At 45.4% G+C, this 21,631-nt stretch overlaps 1 protein-coding gene across 1 annotated transcript in view; it reads left to right on the top strand.

Annotated features, from left to right (window-relative positions):
• TMEM132B (transmembrane protein 132B) overlaps window positions 1-21,631 on the top strand; it is a 381,102-nt gene that overhangs the window by 346,770 nt on the left and 12,701 nt on the right. The window lies entirely within an intron of this gene.

The following is a 21,631-nucleotide window of genomic DNA, read 5'->3' on the forward strand; positions in this document are numbered from 1 at the left end:
GTGGTCAGCTCCTCCCTTCCTCCAGAAGCTCTGGGGCAGAGTCCTTCCTGGCCTCGTCCAGCCTCTGGTGGCTCCAAGTGTTCCTGGGCTTGTACCGGTATCCTTGCAGTCTCTGCCTCTGTCTTCACATGTCTTGCCCTTGTGTCTCCGTGTGACCTTATTCTCCTGTAAGGGCACTAGTCATTGGATTTAGGGCCATCGTAATTTAGAGTGATCTCATCTCAAGATCCTTAGGTTAATTATGTCTGCCAAAACCCTGTTTCCAGGAACTTTCCTGGTGGTTCAGTGGCTAATACTCCAAGCGCCCAATACAAGGGGCCCCAGACTCGCTTCCCAGTTGGGGAACTAGGTCTGGTATGCTGCAATGAATATCAAAGCTCCCAGGTGCCTCAGCTAAGACCTGGCACATCCAATAAAATAAATAGTAAATAAGTATGTTTAAAAGACCCTGTTTCCAAATAAGGTCACATTCATGGTGCCGGGGGCTAGAACATGGATGTATCATTTTGGGGTCACAATTCCAACCCCCATGTAAAGTGACATATTCTGAAAATTAAGATCCAGACAGCTCTGGGGGTCTTTATGCTGCCAGAAAGACTTCCCAGATGGTGCATTGGTAAAGAATCCACCTGCCAATGTAGGAGATGCAAGATACACGGGTTCAATCCCTGGGTCGGGAAGGTCTTCTGGAGGAGGAAATGGCAACCCATTCCAGTATTCTTGCCTGGGAAATCCCATGGACAGAGGAGCCTGGCAGGTTACAGTCCATGGGGTTGCAAAGAGTCGGATATGACTGAGCAACTGAGCAGCAGCAACATGCTTTCAGAAACAACACATTTTCTGTTCTTTGCTAAGTTTCTTTAAAAGTCTTCAGAGGAAGGAAGAAAAATGCGATTTCCACGTTGTAATTATGATTTAATCTTTGAACGTCTATCTTCCTGACTAAGTGATGGCCTCCTGTTTTCATGTGTCAGTAGCTGTATTGTTTGTCAGCGAGCTGTGGTCTCCAGAACCACAGAAGCCTGGCATACGTCACCAGCAGGCGATGAACTCATTCACGCTTGGAGAGAAATCAATGTAAACTCACGCTGATCTTGAAGAGAGTACCCTCCAACTTTTGGCTGCCATAATTAAGTTTCCAGCCTTCTGATATCAGCTGGACTTGCAATAATGAGATGCTAAAGGCCTCATAAAAGGGAATTAACATTTTAAAGCCTTCTCTGCCCCAGGGAAGGTCTTTATTTCCAAACTTGGTTTGCAAAGGGCAAGGGTAGGCAGCGGATGTGCTGTCGAAAAGAAAACATAAAGTTTTCTGCTGCTGGTGTGGGGTCACTAACCAGAGCCCAATGTCACCTTTGGAGAATGCAGGAAGCTTTGAGAGAGCAGCTGCATTCCTTAGGTTATAATGTAGCCCCTGCAAAATGCTGTGTGACCTGGTTTTCTTAAGTGGTTGGATTCACAGAGACATGAGGTGGCAAGGTGGGCATGTCCTGAACATGTTCCTTAGAGACGTGGTGTGCATTGATGCCACTGAGCCAGAGACATAACGATTCAGGTGGAGAGGATTGGACAGGTGTGGTAGGTAGTGGGATCTGCAGGCCAGGGATGAAATTCTGCGTTGGTGAGCTTTGCTTTGTTTTGGTTGCAAGTAACAGAAATTCAGGGCTTCCCAATGCAGAAGACCCAGAAGACTCGGGTTCAATCCCTGGGTCGGGAAGATCCCCTGGAGGGGTAAATGGCAACCCTCTCCAGTTATTCTTGCCTGGAGAATCCCATGGACAGAGGAGCCTGGCGGGCTACAATCCATGGGTTTGCAAAGGGTTGGGCGTGACTGAGCTACTAAACAACAACAACAGTAGAAATGCAAATCCAACCATCTTAAGCCAAAGGGAGAAATATTAATACACCGATGTGCAACCAAAGGAGCCATGATGACTTCAGGTGAAGGTGTATCCAGAGAAACATATAGACTTAATCTCTCCCCTTCTCTCATTTCTGCCTTCCTCTGTGTGGTTTTGTGCATCTTTTCCCGTGCTCATGCTGCCTCCTGGGCCCAGCAACCCTCCGCCACTGCCTGTACCTGGAGAAAGCTCGGTTGTCTTCTGGATTTGGGTCAGGTGCACCTGCTCTGTGCTTCCACCTTCTTCCTGCTGTTCTGCATCTCCAATCCACGCCCCCCCGCCCGCCACCGCTGCAGTCCTCACCTTTGTGCTTCTGTCCCCCATGTAGACGTGTGTATTAGGGACTCAGTGCACTGTGCGTCCTTGTGCAGGTGGCAGGTTTGCCCCTTGAAGGCAGGTCCATGTCTTACTTCTCTTCCTGCCCCGAAGGGTCTGTTAGAAGGAGCAGTGACACCCACCACAGCCCATGGTGACACTAGGCCAGACTCTGTTCCCCTGATTTTAAACACATTACAGCCTGCAATGTACCTAGCAGCCCCACAGAGTAGGTCCCAGTATTATCCCATTTTACAGCCCAGAAAACTGAGGCTGGAGAAGTTTAAGTGTCTAGGTTGTGCATAAATATTAGTCCATTTCGTGTCCAAATTTATGGTGCAGAAAAGTAGATAAACAGTCCCTTCCTACTTCTTCTCATTTAAAGACAGATGTTTCTGAAAATCTAGATTTTTATGCAAGATTTTTGACTTTTCAATGTTGGCACATCATCCAGTGGAAAGAGATGTGCAAATGCCCGGGGTCTGTCGTTCTCACCTCTGTGTGTCCTGTGCTGTAGGAGCAGGTTCACTAATGAAAGATGGGGCCCCGTCACAGGTGAGAGTGAGATTGAGGACCTTGTGGGGACCCCACGATGTTGATGAAGTGGGTTCAGAACAGTCTCTGCACTGACTTACCTTGAAAGGGTCCTTGTCTGCCGTGGGCTCCTACAAGCTTCCAGAGAAACCCTCAGATGGATCCTAATTTTATCAGAAGGAGATGGAGAGAAATCCTAGAGTAGTTTAAGCCCATTTCTCTCTCTTTCAGCGATGCTTGGCAAACGTTCCTCCAGAAAACACTGTTCTTCTATTTCTGGGCATGAATTTCCTTCCCTTCACCCATCACCAGGAGCCAGGCAGCTAAGAATAAGTCGTCAGGCAGCTTGGATGTTATTGCCTAATTTTGTCCTTCTTTATGCTGGTAATTTGGACTTTTATTGTTCCATTCTGATGGGAGATGTGTCATATATTTCCTGTTGGCCAGAGGATAGCTATTGCTGCATCCCCAACCTTTTGTTCCATCAGCATCACTCTGATTTCAATATTAATTAGATCTTTTGTTCCTTTCTGTCTTTAGCATCTCTAATGAAGAACTAACATTCTGGAATTGTTTTGGCGTCATGTGGAGAAACCCTGGAATGAGCCAGGGTAGGTCTGCGAGCCTACTGGCTTCCCTCCCTCAGTAAACACGCCCGCACTCTTCCTTCTCCTCTGCTGGCCACCTCTCACATCTCCTCTCCATCAGGCCCTGCTCAGGGCAAGGTCCTGGGGGTTCACTGGGGTCTTGGGTCTGTGACTGTATCATCAGTATCAAGTAGGATCAACTATGGCTATAGTGCCTCTGTCTCCTGGCACATTTATCCTTGATGTTTTGGAGCTTGGTTTACAATTTCAGCTCCTACCAGGAGTTTTGATGGTGGGCAGAATGTATCAGCTTTATATTCAAATTCATTGAGTTTCCTGGAGAAGCTCAAATCATTTAATGCAATTTATTAAAAAATTTTTTTTTTAATTTATACAATTTTAAAAAGTTACTTTCCATTTACAAAACATTGGCTATATTCTCTGTGTGGTACAATACAGCCTTGTGCCTATCTTTTTTAAAAAATTTATTTATTTATTTAACTGTGCCAGGTCTTAGTTGGGGCACAAGGGAGCTTCCATCTTCATTGCAGTACACTGGATCTTTTAGCAGCAGCATTGCAAACTCTTAGTTGTGGCATGTGGAATCTAGTTCCCTAACCAGGGGTTGAATCCATGCCCCTGCACTGGGAGTGCGGAGTCTTAGCCACTGGACCACCAGGGAGGTCTGGAGCCTGTCTTATACGCAATAGTTTGTACCTCCCACTCCACAGCCCTAGATGTCCCTCCTCACCCATTTAAATAAACTTTAGAAGTTACCCATCTAAGAAAAATGATGCATGGGGCATTTAATTATTGTTGCAGAAATGAGGGTCACCCAGTTGGTAAGTGCCAGGGCTGGGGTTTGACTTTGGGCAGCTTGACTCTGAGTCTGGGCTCTCAGCTTCGGCTTTACAGACAGCTTCCCAATTTCACAGGGAACTTAGCCCCATTGGAGTGGTTAGGGTGCTTATTTCAGGGGCAAGGTTCTCCCCTCTACTTTGAGATTATCTGCACATTGACTTATTTTATGCATATCATGAGGTTAAAATTATCTTCCAAAGATTAAACTGTAGCCTCTTTTTCTACATTTCAAATGTATACAGGGAAATTTCCTCATGTCGGAAACTGGTGAACATAAAAAGAAATCCATGGACTTTCCTGATGATCCAGTGGCTAAGATTTTGTGCTCCCAATGCAGGGGGCCCAGGTTCGATCCCTGGTCAGGGAACTAGATCCCATATGCCACATGCTGCAATAAAGATGGAAGATCTCACATGCAGCAATTAAGACTTGGTACAGCCAAATAAATACATAAATGTTTATTTAAAGAGAAAATCCAACCAGAAAGAGCTAGAACTGACTTCCTCAGCCAAAAACGACTAGTACAGCACAGACTTGATGGGCACGAATGAGAAAAAACTTCGGAGAGTCCCCTGAATATGCAGGGGTCTTGCATGAGCAGTTTATTCCTGCTTTGTTGGTACTTATCCCTAGTCCGATATGTATTTTGGGAAAGTAACTCTGCCGTTCGTTAGCAGTTGGTGGAAATACAAATTCTGTCTTAGCCAGAAACAATGGAATGGGGTTTTCCTGGGACTGGATGATCTGGATTACATGTGTGTGCACACCTGCTCAGTTGCTCAGTCATGTCTAACTCTCTGTGACCCCCATGGCCTGTAGCCTGCCAGGCTCCGCTGTCCATGGGATTTCCCAGGCAAGAATTCCGGAGCGGTTTGCCATTTCCTGCTTGAGATCTTCCCGACTGAGGGATTGAACCCACATCTCTTGCACCTCCTGCATTGGCAGGCGGATTCTTTACCACTGCACCACTTGGGAAACCACTGGATTATGTAGCCGCCTATTAAACAAATGGAGTCTTATCTCTTCTAATCCATTTTCAAGAGCAGTGGGCTTCCAGCAGGAAACGATCATTTATATTCTTATACTCAGTGTATTCCTTCTACACTGCTCTTGGATTAATTTGCCAAGGAAACATTTCAGGTTTAACTTGAAATGTTAAGAGACAATCTCAGATTTCAAAGCTCTGCTTTTGACTCCTATTTCTCCCTGCAGAGTTGCCTTAACCTTCTTAAAGGGCCCCTCTTCAAATGTTTCAGATATTTTTGACCACTTCTAAAGCTCAGTTTAACGGGCTCTTTTTAAAATGAAAGGCCCCAGCCCAAAGCGATTGCCCTAATGTAGTTATCTTTTAATGCTCCGGACGCGAAAGCAGTTTCCATCATCAAGGATTTCGGCCATGTCACTCCTCAAGGGATGTGTTCAGAGAGGTGAATGTATCATGACTTCCTAACATCCTTTGTGTCTGACACTTGATAACTATTCGGGTTACACTCTGATGACTTCTTTTCCTACGTGCACAGTTGTAGGAAGAGTAGTCCGCAGCCGTGTGCTGAGACTGGCTGTGTGTCTGAAGCCCACTCGTGTGGATGGTGGATTTCCATATGGCTTTTTTTAAAAAGAACTTTTTAATTTTGATTTTATTTGGCTACATCAGGTCTTAGCTGTGGGCCAGGGATCAAACCCGCATCCTCTGGTTTAGAAGGCGACGTCTTAACTACTGGGTCACCAGGGAAGTCCCTCCATGTGCTTCTGACAGCCTTCTTGAGTGACGGGATAGTGGCGAGAATCTTGAAGGATTTTCCACTTTGATACCAGTACTTGCATTCTGGCCCAGGTTGAGACAGAAGGGACTTTGGTCAAGGACGTTGGGCCAAAGGATTTTGGTTTCACAAATAGGATGCAAATAATATAGAATAAATAAAACATGTAGTAGGACCCTACTCCCTAGCATGCACCACTCCAGACATCACTAATCCATCCCAGCACTCCTTCCTTCTACAGCCCCGACTTCTTCTTGAGCAGAGGTCCCTTGAGCAGCCACTGTGGAGTGATTTGAATTGGCAAGTGAGACAAGCCTATTTCCTATTTCTGATAAAGCCTGTGGGGGAACTAGCAAATGTTTTCATAAGAATTGAGGAGCATGATGCTAATGAGGCCATGATATGGACCGTAAAATCTGATATATTGGAGGAAAAAGAAGCAAAACACAGTATTTCTGTGCCATTGCACTACATCTTATTGATTTCGGGGAGACATAGCAGTAAGTAGCAGCTGGAAGCAAAACCTTAGCTCCCTGATTGGGAATTGAACCCTGGTCGTCTGGGTGGAAACCAGGAATCCTAACTGCTAAATGACAGGGGCCAGAGACTAGAATCTAAGTCGCAATCCTAGTCTACCCTGAAAGGAGAATCAGACAAGAAGACAGAAGGCATAGAGGAAAGTATATTATGTATTAGAAAAGCAGAGTACATGTGGAAATATCCATGGGTAAACTCAGCATGAGAGTTGCTTGAGTTGAGACTTTGGGAAGTTAAAATCCTTTCTAAGAGGAGGAATCTTCTTCTTGCTGAGTCGTCTTCTTTGCATGCATGTATGCTAAGTCGCTTCAGATGTGTCCAACTCTTTGTGACCCCATAGACTGTAGCCCACCAGGCTCTTCTGTCCATGGGATTCTCCAGGCAAGAATACTGGAGTGGGTTGCCATGCCCTCCTCCAGGGGATCTTCCTGACCCAGGGATCAAACCTGTGTCTCTCATGTCTCCTGCTTTGGCAGGTGGGTTCTTTCGCTAGTGCCATCTGGAAAGCCCCATCTTCCTTGACTCTCTGGCTGGTTTGTCTCAGGACCCTCCCCTGGGTGTGCTCATACACCTCTTAGTCAAGATGGATTTCATTGCAAAGGCATATAGGAGGAAAATAGCAAGACTTAGTATGGTCTGGCATCCCCTGCCTTTTTGACCCTGGGAAGACTTTTTCACGTGTGTAGCATCTCCCTTGCCCCAAGCATGGAAAATGTATTACCTCTTGATCTCCTAATAGGGTCTGGCTCCTCTTTTTTGCATCCAATGTCTGATTATCCACCCTATTCCTGTTGTCGTTTCTTGTATAGAAGTACAGATCTTGAAATGTAGACAAGAGTCCAGCCACAAATAGGTAACCCGGAGCCCATCTGTCTCTTACCTCAAGAAATGTAAATAGGGGACTGGTAGTGAGTGTCCAACCTGGAGCCCATCTTTTCCTCACCCCAGGAGGTGTGAACAGGAGGCCAGTTGTAAGTATCTAGCCGAGGGCTTACCTGTCTCCTGTCTCACTATCATCTGTATCAGGATGTCCTTAGACCAAAGGTCATAAGGTGATAGTGCTTGCGTGCTCAGTCAGTGTCTGACTGTGACCCCATGGAGCCCGCCAGGCTCCTCTGTCCATGGGATTCTCGCAGGCAAGAATACTGGAGTGGGTTGCCATTTCCTTCTCCAGGGGATCTTCCCAACCCAGAGACCGAACCTGAGTCTCCAGCATTGACAGGTGGATTCTTTAGCACTGAGCTACCTGGGAATCCCATAAAATGATAGGCTTTGAGGCAAATACAGTCCCTAAGACAAGCCCCCACACAGAGCAAAGTACTTTTAAAATGTATTCTTAGATGTCAACATTCAAACATGAGTAAATTTCACTGAACCCTGGATCTTCCATTTCTCTTGCAAAGTCAGAAGGTCTCTGCACACAACCCTGACGTTCCCGCGAGGCAGCGGAGGGCTCGGGGGAGTGGGAGGCTAACCCCTTTGAGCAGGGCTTGGGGTGCTCCCTCGAGTTTTTCATAATCCCTGAGTTTTCTGTCTTTCAGAGAAGACCTCTTTTCTTCATTTATGTCACCTCCCTGGGCCCAGAGGGATTGGATTGTTGCCTCAACCCCCATCAGCCTCCACAGAAGCTCCATCATCCCAGGCTAGTCGTGCTGAAAAAAAAAGGGGGGGATGAATTATATGGGTAAACTGAATTCTATTACAAATATCTTAGATAAATAAGTTGTATTAAGTGAGATGTATTAGACCAATGTATTAGATGCAATTATTGTAATTTATTGCTCACACAGGTAGAGGTTTTCGTGAGGCAGAGTCATTTAAGAACAGCTGTAATTTCACCATGGGGCTACTTCTGTGTTTTCTTACCAGTCTGGAAATTTTTATATCCAGGATTTTAATCAGCCCATGTCACACTGGCAAGGACTCCAAGTTGATCAAGGGGATGAATTCCAGGGACTCCTGTGCTACCGAGGCATTGCTGCGCTTCACCCCTCCCTCTGTGACTGGCTCAGCCTGGCTAGGCTCTGAGTCGCCGGTCCCTCTCAGAGAATCTCCTCTGAGAAGTCTGGATACCCAGCCTTTCCTTGGCAGCGCTGAGCCAACCCTGTCTTTGCCAGATCTTAGGCTGGGCCTTTCATCCTCCGTCTTTTCCACATTCAGATTTTGGAGGAATTGGTGATGAGGTCATTGTTGGCATTTTCTTTTTCCCTTCCCCTGGAGTCTCAGAGACTTTAAACAAAACAAAACAAAACAAAAACCCTCTCAACTACTTTTTATACCTTGAGTCCCCAATTCACAGCATGCTTTGATACAAAAGTTTCTCAGGGAAATTTTCAGAAGTACTTTCAAAATCAGCTTGGAAAACACAAACCCTGCAGATTTCTCATTCCCCTGAGAATATGCTTATCCTGCCAAAATGCCTTTCTTTTATATGACTAATTGCTGTGCAAACCCTGGACACCTAAGCTTGTGACTCCAGCCTGTGTGCCAGCGGAACCTCATTCAGAGTGCTTCTCTCCACCAGGTTCAGTGTCTGCTGTCCGAGCTGGTTCAGGAGGCTGAGCAGCACCATATGCTGGGCTCTTACCAGATAAACAGCTCTTCATCCCTCCCGGGCCACCGTTTGATGCATAGGAAGTGCTTGGATCTTTTCCTAAACTCACAAGTGTTGGTGGTGCTGTGAAAAATCTCCCAATGTCGAGGGCTACAAAGCTAAAATGAAAACATTCCCCAGAGAAGCGTATGCTGAATTTTCAACAAACCGTAATCTTGGGCCTAATTTGTTGGTGTGGTTTTGACAAGGGGCACAATTTTGGAAGCACTTGTCTGTTGAGGTAGAATCAAACCTTGTTGAATATGCTTCAGATGGGGATTTTTTTCTCCTAGTGGAAAAGAGCCAGAATGTTGTTATTTCTTCATGCAAGCGGGCTGACTAGCAGAATGCAGTCATTGAGTGGTGATGCTTGACTGACAAGGGGGAAGATGAAGTTGGATGGAAGCGAGTGTCAGCTTTAAAAAAATGCATGAAGTAAAAAGTCCCAAGTTAAGTTTTATTTGGGGCAAAATGAGGACTGTAGCCCAGGAGACAGCACCTCAGACAGCTCTGAGAAACTGCTCCAAAGAGGCGGGGTGCAAGGGGAGGTCAAAATCACCAGTGTGATTTTGGTGAAGGGGGTACACATGCAATCAAACACACATTTTTTTTAGAAGGTTGTACCTAGTCATGAGGAACAGTCATCACCATGAAAGATTCTAGTGCTTTTCTAGATATGAGGAGGTACAAGAATTGGGCTCATAAAATTGGCTCCTGAAAAACATCTAACTATCAGACCTGTCCTGCCAGTTTTTCCCCAAAATACAGAGTGCCTCATTTCTGCTCTCCACCCTGAACTCCTTTCAGGGGTGTTGAATATTGGCAACAGCACGATTTAATACTTGTAGAGGTGGATGGGGGGCTTCCCAGGTGACGCTGGTGGTGAAAGAACCTGCCTGCCAATGCAGGAGACACGAGAGACTCGGGTTTGATCCCAGAATCAGGAAGATCCCCTGGAGGGGGGCATGGCAACCCGCTCCAGTATTCTTGCCTGGAGAATCCCGTGGACAGAGGAGCCTGGCAGGCTACAGTCCATAGGGTCGCAGAGAGTCGGACATGACTGAAGCAACTTAGCAAGCACACACAGAGGTGGATGGCACGTGCTGTTGGCAAGTACCAATTTGTAGTTGACAGGGCATCAATGGGTCTGCAGGGGAGGGGTGTCCCAGGCATCTCGGATGAAGGTGACCTGAAGGTTGGTGAACCTGAGGCAACCAGCGATGTCTGAGCATCTTGTAAACAAATCTTACTGTCCTAACAGTCACTGCTGTTGACAGTGTTTTGCACAGGCATCTCCCTTCTCCACTCGTGCCTTCTCAAGGGCAAGGACTCTTGGGTTTGCTTTGTGTCCTCAGAGCCCTGCTTGGACCTCAGTGCGTATCATCACTGAGTTTTAACCTCAGACTTGCTGCGAGCTCTCTGTGCCTTTGAGATGGATCCTCATCCTCCCCAGGCTGCAGAGTTGCATTCTCTGAGGTCTTTGTAGCACCAAGACTTTAAGATTCTGTAAGGAGGAGTGTGTTTCGGATGAGCTGGGAAGGGAAACAAGTGAAATGGTCTCCATTCTGCTCACACTGGCTCCGAGATCTGCCCTTGCTGGGAGGACCGGATAATCCGTCAGTTCTGGGCTGGGCGCTGGGCACATTGCTTTGGAAGGATGAAGAACTGACACGTCCCAGCCGTGATCTGACTAGGAAGATGAGATTGATCTGCATGAAAAGAGGATTAACAAGAATAAATGAGTCTGACAGCAAAGCCTCATGATCAGAACTTGACAGTGAATGAGGGAGTCTCCTTAGAGTGGAGGCTTTCAGTGTGGTGCTGGACATGATGGATGGATGGGGAGAGGCTCACAAGACCTGCCTGTTACTGTTGTATGATATGAGCAGATCTGAGCAGAGCACTTCATCTCTCATTTATTCTGCACAGTTCCTGTACATCTACAAGGTACTGGGCCCTGTGCCGTGAGCCTGGGCTGCAGAGAATTAAGTAAGACAGCATGCTTGTCCTCAAAAGACTTGCCTTATGATCTCAGAGGCAGAGAAGTAAGCATTCATATATTAACTCATAGTCTATGAATGTACATATGTGGACATACAGAAGGTTGCTTGAGTCAGGATCCATGGACTTGTCTCCTGGAAATCTTCGTGAGAATAATTTGACTTTGCATATTCATTTTTTAGGCTCTAGTGGTAAAGAAGGCGTCTGCCAATGCAGGAGACATAAGAGATGTGGGTTCGATTTTTGGGTCAGGAAGATCCCTTGGAAAAGGAAATGGAAATCCAATCCAGTATTCTTGCCTGGAGCATCGCATTTACAAGGGAGCCTGGCAGGCTATATAGTCCATAGTGTCGCAAAGAGTCAGACATGACTGAAGCGCCTTAGCACCCTTTCATTTTTTTATAATATGAACTCCTGAGAATTCAATTTCATGTTGAAATTCTCCAGGCAAGAATAGTGGAGTGGGTTGCCATTCCTTTCTCCAGCGGATCTTCCCGACCCAGGGACTGAACCAGGGTCTCCTGCATCACAGGCAGATTCTTTACCGTCTGAGCCACTGGGGAAGCCCCACAGTTATATGCATTTGGCCCCAAGTAACATCGTGTGCTTACCTTCACATGTATCCATATACACATATATGGGTAGAAATTGTGCATCTTCTAATCTGATTACCTTTGTTACTCTGCCTGGTCATGTATTCATCAGTATATATTGGCATAACCTGTGGGGCACACGAGCACAATGGTAAGGGTCTCCACATCTTCCAGAGATGTGTGATGCCTTCTTCTGGTGGCTAAGCAAATCAGTGGTGATGGTGTCATTGACCTCTGGCCTTCAGGAAGACATTAGAGACTGAATTATGACCCCTGAGAAGCCCTTGGCTAATAAAATGTTATAAGAACTGGAAGATACATTTACAAAAAGTGTAGGTGATAATAGTACACAGAGAGAACCAACACACTATAAATTGCTCAAGGGTTCTGGGCACAGAGTTAAATATGCATATACTGCCCATCTGTGCAATTATATGTGTGTATATATATATACACACACACGTGTGTGTGTATCTCATATGCATACATGTTACTGTGCATATTCTTTATATTAAAAATCTTAAATTCTGTGCCTAGTGAATGAAATGGAGAAGGCAGTGGCACCCCACTCCAGTACTCTTGCCTAGGAAATCCCATGGATGGAGGAGCCCGGTGGGCTGCAGTCCATGGGGTTGCTGAGGGTTGGACACGACTGAGCGACTTCACTTTCACTTTTCACTTTCATGCATTGGAGAAGGAAATGGCAACCCACTCCAGTGTTCTTTCCTGGAAATTTCCATGGACAGAGGAGCCCGGTGGGCTACAATCCACGGGGTCACAAAGAGTTGGACTCAACCAAGCACAAGCATGACGTTCCCCAACCAGGGACTGGACCTGGGCCCCCAGCAATGAGAGCGTGATGTTCCAACCATTGGACTGTGTGGGAATTCCCTGTTCTAGAGCATCTTATTGTATAAATCTTATTGGATAAACTTTAATGAGGTAACTTAGTCGTCACAAGCACATAGCTCTTTGCAAGAGTCATGATGCAGGCCTCTTTTTAATAAAACAGCTTAAATTTAACTCAAACTGATTACTTTAGATATAACAGAATCCCCTAAAGGCTTGGAATGGCAGTTTTTATTACACTTTGGCCTGAAGACTGAGACTTTTGCCTTGTAGAGGAAACAGAGGATATGGGAGTGTGTAAAGTTTCCTCAGTGGCTGCTGTTCCCCTCCTGAGCCAACGACACAAGAGATGCCCCGGGGCCACTGCTGGCTCTTCCCTAAGTAGCTGATGGAATTCACTGAGCAAGCCAGTGGGTACAAGCTCCCGTGTATTTACAGGCTATAAAAGCTCAACCCTCTCACAGGAGCCCCTACCGGGCCTTTCTTAAGTCAGTACAATTTGTCACTTGGATTCTTTTTTCTAGCTTACATGGCTTCTAGCAGAGTCTGCCCTGGGGAAGCAAACACTTCATTTCTCTTTCTCCCTGTGGGCACGTGTCTTTCTCTAGATTCCAGGTTAGTTTGTAGCCCTGCCTCAGCAGTTCTCTGATGTGTTTGAGAAAAGTTTTTATTTTTTATACTTCTTTTTTTTCGATGTGGACCATTTTTAAAGTCTTTATTGAATTTGTTGCAAAACTGTTTCTGTTTTATGTTCTAGTTTTTTGGCCCAGAGGCATGTAGAGTCTTAGCTCCCTGACCAGAGATGGAACCCGTACCACCTGCATTGGAAGGCATAGTTTTAACCACCAACGGCCAGGGAAGTGCCAAGAAAAGTTTTTAATTTGCAGTTTGGTAAGGGTGGGAGAAGTGCTCTTTTTAGCTGACTACATCTCTGAACTGAAACTGGAATGTGGCTGACATGATTTTGTTTTTGATTTTTATCAAGCAGAGGATAAGCCAGGCTCCTTATTCTCGATTTTATAAGTAATGCTTTAAGTGAAAGCTAAGAATGAACTGAATATAGAGAGGGCATCAGTGGTTACTATAGGAACTGTTTGACCAAAAGAAAAGGACAGCGTCAGGTCAGAACATGTTGCTTGGGACCCTGGCCCTCCATTACTGGCTAGATGACCTAACTGAGGTTTAGTCTCCTCATCTGTAAAATGGGTAGAGGATCACTTTCCCACAATACCCAAGTGCAGGATTTTTTTCAGATTAAGGGTCAATGTTTTTGGGATCTCACTAGCATTTTATGAAAAGTGAAGGAATAGAATGGACTGGAATGAAATGGCACAGGGCAAAGTGCAGTGAACTAGAATGGGATGGGATGGAACAGAACAGGAAATTCTAACTGGGCTGTCGTCACTGTTTTTCTTTTTGTAACATTTATGTTTATTTAGTTATTTATTTGGCTGTGCCAGGTCTTGGCTGCGGATATTGGATCTTCGATCTTCATTGCAGCACGCAGAATCTTCAGTTGCGGCATGTTGTATCTAGTGCCCTGTCCAGGGATCAAACCCAGGCCCCCTGCCTTGCGAACAATGAGTCTTAGCCCTTGGACCACCAGGAAGTCCTGTCATCACTGTTTTCTTGTCTTGTTTGATTTTCCTTCTAAGTCCATCTTGCTATCTGATTTTGAGTATAATCTTGCTAGCATGTGAAAAGAGTGCAATTGTATGATAGTTTGAGCATTGTTTGGCATTACCTTTTTTGGGGATTGAAATGTAAACTGACCTTTTCCAGTCCTGTGGCCACTGCTGAGTTTTCCAAATTTGCCGGCATAGTGAGTGCAGCACTTTAAGAGCTTCATCTTTTAGGATTTGAAATAGCTCAGCTGGAATCCCATCACCTCCACTAGCTTTGCTCATAGTAATGCTTCCTAAGGCCCACTTGACTTCACTCTCCAGGATGTCTGGCTCTAGGTGAGTGATCACACCATCGTGGTTATCTGGATCACTAAGACTTTTACTGTATTTATTCTGTTTATACTTCTGTTTATTCTTGACACCTCTTCTTAATCTCTTCTACTTCTGTTAGGTCCTTGCTTTTTCTGTCCTTTATTGTGCCCATATTTGCACCAAATGTTCCCTTGGTATCTCCAAGTTTCTTGAAGAGCTCTCTAGTATTGCATTTATATCCACGTGTGTTAAGTTTGTCTGTCTCCTCCACTGGGTGGTCAGCTCCACAAGAGTAGGGACTGTGTTTTTATCACTCTATCCTCAGTGCCTGGGTCTTCATTGACATTAAACACATATTTATCAAACGAATGAATGATTTATCCTTATTTTACAGATGAGAGAGAAAAGCTATGTCAAACTACACTGGGTCTCCATCCTCCATTGATAGGACGGGAGGGTGTGCGAGCTGGAAACTTCAAGTACCCTCGAGTTTACCAATGGGGCATCTGAGCCTGGAGATGGAGAGTGACTTATTCAGTGTCATGAGGGGAAGAGTTGGATGAGGACCCAGGTTACTGGCTTTCAGTCTGAGGCACCGAGCTGCTGCTTCCAGCTCCCTCACCCTGGACTTGAGCACTAACTATCAAGCTAGTCTGAACTAATCCATACCTCCTGCTTAATGCCACATCACTGGCGGCTTGGGGCCAGCGTGGAGGGAGTGATGGGCCCAAAAGGGGCACCAGGGATCCTTTGGGATGGTGCAAGTATTCTGTGTCTGGGTGTGGCAGTGGTTTCATGGTGCACGCACCACCCAACTCATCCAGCTGTACCCTCCAAATGGACTGTGCATTGAACTTAAATTACACCTCGGTGAGGGTCATAAAAAAGTCCCAGTGTGTGTATTTAGGTCTCGTCTTTCCCAATCAGGCCCTCCTTCTGTGGGCTGTATGACGAGGCTAACACACAATGTGAGGAGCCCACTGCCCCCATTCAGAGGACCTCTGCCCCGTCACCAGGTGTGATCCCTGCAGGAGGTGCCTGTCCTGGGCCTGACTTTCCCCATCTATAATGTAGGGACAAAACACTTAATGAACAGGGTATTCAGAGGAATCAATGGCTATCGTCCTATGTAAAGTTCTAAAAAAGAAAAAATGCATGATGCTAGTAAGCATTCAATACATGATAGCTATTGGTTTTCTTTTTTTGTATTTCTTGGAGATGTAAACCCTCAAGGTCAAATAAATATTTTTTGAGTACCCTCTGCTCCTCAGACATAATGCATTTGCTCAACTTGGTAATAAATACAAAATGTTTGATTTGATGAAAATTGAATTGAAAAATGTTTTTTCTTTTCTTTTTTTTGTGTGTAATAAAGTTTTATTAAAGTATAAAGGAGATAGAGAAAGCTTCTGACATAGGCATCAGAAGGGGGCAGAAAGAGTACCCCCTTGCTAGTGTTAGCAATGAAGTTATATACTCTCCAATGAATCCAAAGAATGTCTGGAGGTTGTAAAGACCTCACCAGATCTACTCCCATAATTTACATTTTAAGATAACAGAATTAGCCAGAAGGTTTAATCCAGAGACTGTCCTTAATCCAGAGACTGTCCTCAGGCAGGATACATTATTGTTATATAATCCTAAGGAATGTAGAGAAGGAAAAAAAGGTTTGTCCTTTCTTCCTCCTTGAGAATTCCAGACCCCTCTCTCCTGGGGGACTCCTAGACTCCCTATCAACCTGCCTAGGAAATGACTTTCTCATTCCCCCCTTTTCTTTTAGAAGAACTATGTTGCCTAGGGAAAAGGGGTGTCATTCTCGTTCCATAACTGCTTCCGAGCTGACAAGGGGCGTTGTCCCTAAATTGGTGAGGCAACATATTCTCCTAATCCTCATATTGAGGATATCTGATCCAGGGGCCCCAAATAGTAGTTGGAGGAAGCTACAGCAGGAGCAGGAGTTTGAGCAACCATTTGTAACTTAAAAGCTTTCATGAGGCTAGAAACAAACCCAGTTATACACTTACAGATGCAGGGAGCAAACAGCAAAAACTCAACATTCAGAATCAAAATTTAAAGTCACATTATGTCCATAGTTAAAGTGCAAAGTGTTGCACCAGTCCATTTTAGGGTTGGTAGATGTCATCAGATGAAGAAGAGGCATCGCATGTGATTGTTGTCGAAGGTATTCACAGACTTGGAGAAAGTCTTTTCCTTGAAGTGGAGATGTCCACCTCTGGAAGCCTTCCACTGATGAAGAGGGGAGCGCTCCGCAGACCCAGCAGTTAGACCGATTGTGGAATGCAGCGTAGGAGTGAGCCCAGGACAGGAAGGCATTGTCTTGAGGATCAAACGGCAGACTCAGGATTTTTGGAGTCAGCAGAAGTAGACTCACATAGGTTATCAGGCCCATCCGCTGCCCTTTGCTTAACTCTAGAGCTCGGGTCAGAGCCACGAGCTCCGCCAACTGAGCACTGGTTCCCTGGGGGAGAGATTTTGCTTCCAAAACCTGTTCAGCAGTCACCACGGCGTAACCTGCTTTACACTTGCCATCCCGAACAAAAGAACTGCCATCTGTAAATATTTCCATGTCAGGATTGTCTAATGGGGTATCCTTTAGATCCTCCCGAGCTGCATAGTTTAAAGTTATCTTCATATGGAATTCAGCATTTATTATGATTTGTGAAATATATTTTTTTATTATATAGCTTTCCCCCCATTATTCAAATCTTTTTATTCTTCAGTAATGCACACACATAACATATATTTATAAAATTAGAATGAGTGTGTCCATATAATTTTAACTCCATCATTTTTCACTAAATATTATTTCCTGATTATATTTCCCTTTCTTTAAATTTTATTTAAATTTATTTTATGATTCCTGGTGTTTCATTTGTGTGCACTGTTATATATTGAACTAGGCATTTCATACAGAATATTTTTATTTTCATTATAAACAGCACTGCAGAAGGCACCCTTTATTTTATTCAGCTTAAACAAACACCATTTACGCTTCTTAAACTGCTCTTGCCAAGTTGTCGAGGAAGTAGACTGCAGCCATTACTCTTGACTGTGTGACTTTTTTTTCTTTCTAACTCATTTCTCCAGGTGGGGGGAGAGGTCAGGAGGGAAGCCTTATAAAGCCTCTATGGTGTAGACACAGATACATCAACAGTGTGGCAGACTCAGGGGGAGGGTGCTGATACACAGACTCAGTTCTTGCTTCTTTTCCAAATAGAAAACGAAGCCAATGGTGTATCTTACAAGATACCCAAAGGAAAACTATTTACACTAGGAGACCCCTGTTTGCCCCTTTTACTCTAAAGTACTGTAACTGCAGAAGTGTAATTTGACAGTAGAGCAATGAACCTCTAGAGGCAGCCTTCCTGTGATGACATTGACAAGCCGTCTGGCCCATGCTCACAGATTAACATGGCATGAACTGCTGTTTTCAGTCTGCACATTCCCGTCCTCAGCTCTTCTTACATTAGAATACACAGCGTTTGGTGTTGCTTCAGGGCCTCAGAGAGCCCTGGGGGTATCCTTACGATGAGCGGTAGGAACCTGACTCTGATCTTTGCCTTGCAGTGTCCGTCTGTCTGCTTCCCCAACACACATGCCTCTACAATGTGACATGACACAGAGATCTCCCTTTCAGTTCCTAGCCCAAAGGCCAAATTCATCACTGGAAATCCAGATTTATCAGATTTTTTACCTCAACCTCCTGAGCGTTTGGACTAGGTTTCTTCTCCTTGTCTGTCTCCTCTCATGATATCCTTAATGTGATAACCTGGTGTGCACCACCTCGCCCCCCTTCCTACCCAGATTCAGGCTACTCATGGAGCAGAGGAATGAAGGGGCCCAGAGGAAGCTGGTGACATAGTCACGTTGAACACCTAGTTATTGAACACTTTCTAAATGTCATCTCTGTGCTAGAAGTATGAGAAGAGACGGGTCCATGGCCTCAAGCAGGTTACTTTCAGGTGGAGAACAGAGATAAAAAACAAGTAAAAAATAGCCAGGAGCATTCAGAGAGTGATAAATATTGAAAAGCACATTATAAAACACAACCCAGAGCAATCCATAGTAACTAACATAGTGCGGTACTCAGTCGCTCAGTCATGTTCAGCTCTGCGACCCCATGGGCTCCTCTGTCATGGGGTTTTTCAGGCAAGAACACTGTAGTGGATTGCCATTTCCTTTTGCAGGAGATCTTCCTGACCCAAGGATAGAACCCACATCTCCTGTTGCGTCTCCTGCTTTGTCAGGTGGGTTTTGACCACTGAGCCACCAAGGAAGCCCTGTTCTTATGACTGGTTGGACAGAAAAGAAGAAGATATGTATGTGTGTGTGTGTGTGTGTGTGTGTGATAGGGCAGGGGTGCTGGTGTGTGACTGGGTGGCCCAAGACAACAGTTATATCTGCCTCAGACATGAATGACAAACAGATCTCAGTCATTCAGTCATGGGAAGGTGGTGGCAAGGTGTTCAGTTGGGAATAAGTTCAGGAGAGGTCCAGGGAGAGAAGACCCATGACCCACGAGGGAAGAGCCTGTGCAGGGGACAGGGAGAGGAGTGCAAAGGGAGCCTGCAGAAGTTGGCAGTACCATGTGCTTAGGTCTTGTAAGCTGTAATCAAGATTTTGGACTTTGTCCTGTGTAGCAAGGGAAGTCTCTAGAGGGAACTGGCGTGAGCAGGCAGAGGAAAAAGCAGGTGTCAGCAGCCCTGAGGGCTGGCTGGCATCGTTACACACATAGGCAAAGCCCTGGGAAGTGATGTTCCCTTTCTTGACACTGGGTTCAGTCTCGGTGCAAAGAGGGTCATGGTGCCTGCCACACGCAATTATTGTGGGGATTAATGCTTCCAGGGAAGAGGAGGAACCTCACAGGCAGTGAGTTCCTATACCCGTAAGAGATCCCTACTGTAATTGATTCTCGTTATTTACACTAGTTATGTCCTATAAAGTCCCTGCAAACACCGAATTAACAAATACTAAACCATTCCTTCTAGAGGAAACACACACACATACATGCATCTCACATAGGTTATAATAATCCTGTAGATTCAGGAGAGTTGAGGTCTGTACTGGAGGGAGGGAGGTTGAGGAAAGTTCTGGCAATGGGTGAGGCCCACTTGAACTGGGAGAAGGTGAGGGCAGAACCGTAACGCATCCATCGCGGCGTTCTTGTTGGTGAGGAACCCTGTTCTCTTGAGAGAGGTCTGCTATTGCCACTGAGTCCAGGGATGTTTAGGGGTCTTATCGCATGTCTCCCGCTGCAGTGCTCTAGAGGGAAGGCAGAATTTTCTCTAAAACAGGTCTGCTGCCCAAGGAAGGGCAGTTGGCTCGGCACTGTGTCGGCCTCACAGGATTTTGAAATAAAAACACAGCTCTCCACTCGTTTTTCTGCTTTAATTGAAAATCTTACTCTGGTTGCTCGCTTTACAATCCTAGGCACAACAATACAGATTTATGTCCCACAAACATGCCTTAAAAGACAGCTGACTTGCTTGGTTCATCATTTTTGTTCTCTCCTTTAGGAGGTAAAGCAGACAGAGAGAGATAGGCAAAGTGGATTCTTTTACACTTTGAAAAGTGATGGAAATGTCTTTTCCGACTCCCACTGGAATTTCAGGGGGAGGGACACATTAGCTGCCACTTTCCACTGCCATTTGGGGGCAGAATTTTTGCTGCTCAGAGTAGTGGAGCCTGGAGGTCAGGGGACCCTGGAGGGCTAAGCTCTGACAGGGTGGGAAAGCGTTCCCCGAATGAACTCAGCCTGATGCGTGGTTACCCATCAGTACCCCTGTTTATTGCTTTGTAACCCACGGTTGTCAGGTTAGTGTCACTGTGGTTTCATCCCATCTTCCTATTACTGGCCTTGCTTAATTCTGCGTAAAGATTCCCAGAGATATCAGTGACATGGTGAGGTGGCAATGACAGGGGCCTGTGTCTGTGATTCTGATGTAAGGATGTAAGCATCATTTTAGTTATTTTCTCCTCAGTCTTTGATTCCACTCCACCGTGAACCAGGCTCATCTTTTCCTTCATGTGGAAGCAAATACACATTGATGTCCTTTTTCTAGGGGGAGAGGACAGGTGGTGATAATTCATCGCAAACAACGTGGAGGTTTGCTCTTAGAGTTTGCACCTTGACACTGCTGGCATTGCTCTGGCCGTTCACCTGGTCACGTGGAGGAAGTAGCTGGATGTGTGCCCTGGGGCTAGGAAGGGAGGCTGGGTCGCAGGTACTGATTCAGGTGAGGAAGAGAAGGTCATGAGTGAGCCTTCATTTGTGGCTTGGGAAACAGGCCTCTTGGGGGCATTCCAGGTGAGCTGGGGACCACTGCCAGCAGGCCAGTATCCCTAAAAGTGGTGTGTGACCTTGAGCCAGTGGCGCATCACGTGGCTGGCCTCAGGTTCTTCATCTGTAAAATGAAGGTTGCAGGCCCCTGGAAGTTGTGTGATTCTGTGCTAAACTGATTGTTGCTTGTGTGTCTTCTGCCCATAAAGTGATCTCCTCCCCCTCCCCACCCAGATACGTAAAAGACATTCATTCTTCTGATGGTCTAGGAGTGAAAGCCATCAACATTTCCCTTGCTTCCCTGGAAGATGTGAAGTGCCGCGGGGCCTTACCTTGTCTGATACCTAACCTGCGATGCATCGTGTTAAAAGGGTGCCTGCCCCACGTGCTGAGTCAAAAGTCCATAGCAGAATGCCACATCCTTATCTCCATCCCGTAAAATTAATGCAAAATGTAATGGGGCAAAAATAGTTGTATCCACATTTCTGATGCATTTCATGAGTGTGTTTCTACAAGGGTCTTAATCTATACAAAGCTCTCTAGGTTTTTTCAGAAAAAAAAAAATCCCTTTTAGGGCTCAAATGAAGTGTTGTTTTAGTAACATATGGATACCTTTTAAACATCTTCAGATACCACACACTAGTGAAATATGCTGCACCTGGGGTTTGATTAGTGGTGGTTTGAGTACATAAAAGAAGTGAGGAGAAGGGAAAAAACACACAGAAAAGGCAGCAAAGGTTATGGAACGCCGTTAAATTATGTTTATGGTTTTACTTGTCAGTAGTCTGTAATACAGAATGGTTTTCCTGGAGTCTATTTATCAGCATTGCCACCAATTAGTGCCTACAAATTACCTTTTGTT

Source organism: Bos indicus x Bos taurus, chromosome 17, assembly GCF_003369695.1.
Source record: "Bos indicus x Bos taurus breed Angus x Brahman F1 hybrid chromosome 17, Bos_hybrid_MaternalHap_v2.0, whole genome shotgun sequence".
Lineage (NCBI taxonomy): Eukaryota > Metazoa > Chordata > Mammalia > Artiodactyla > Bovidae > Bos > Bos indicus x Bos taurus.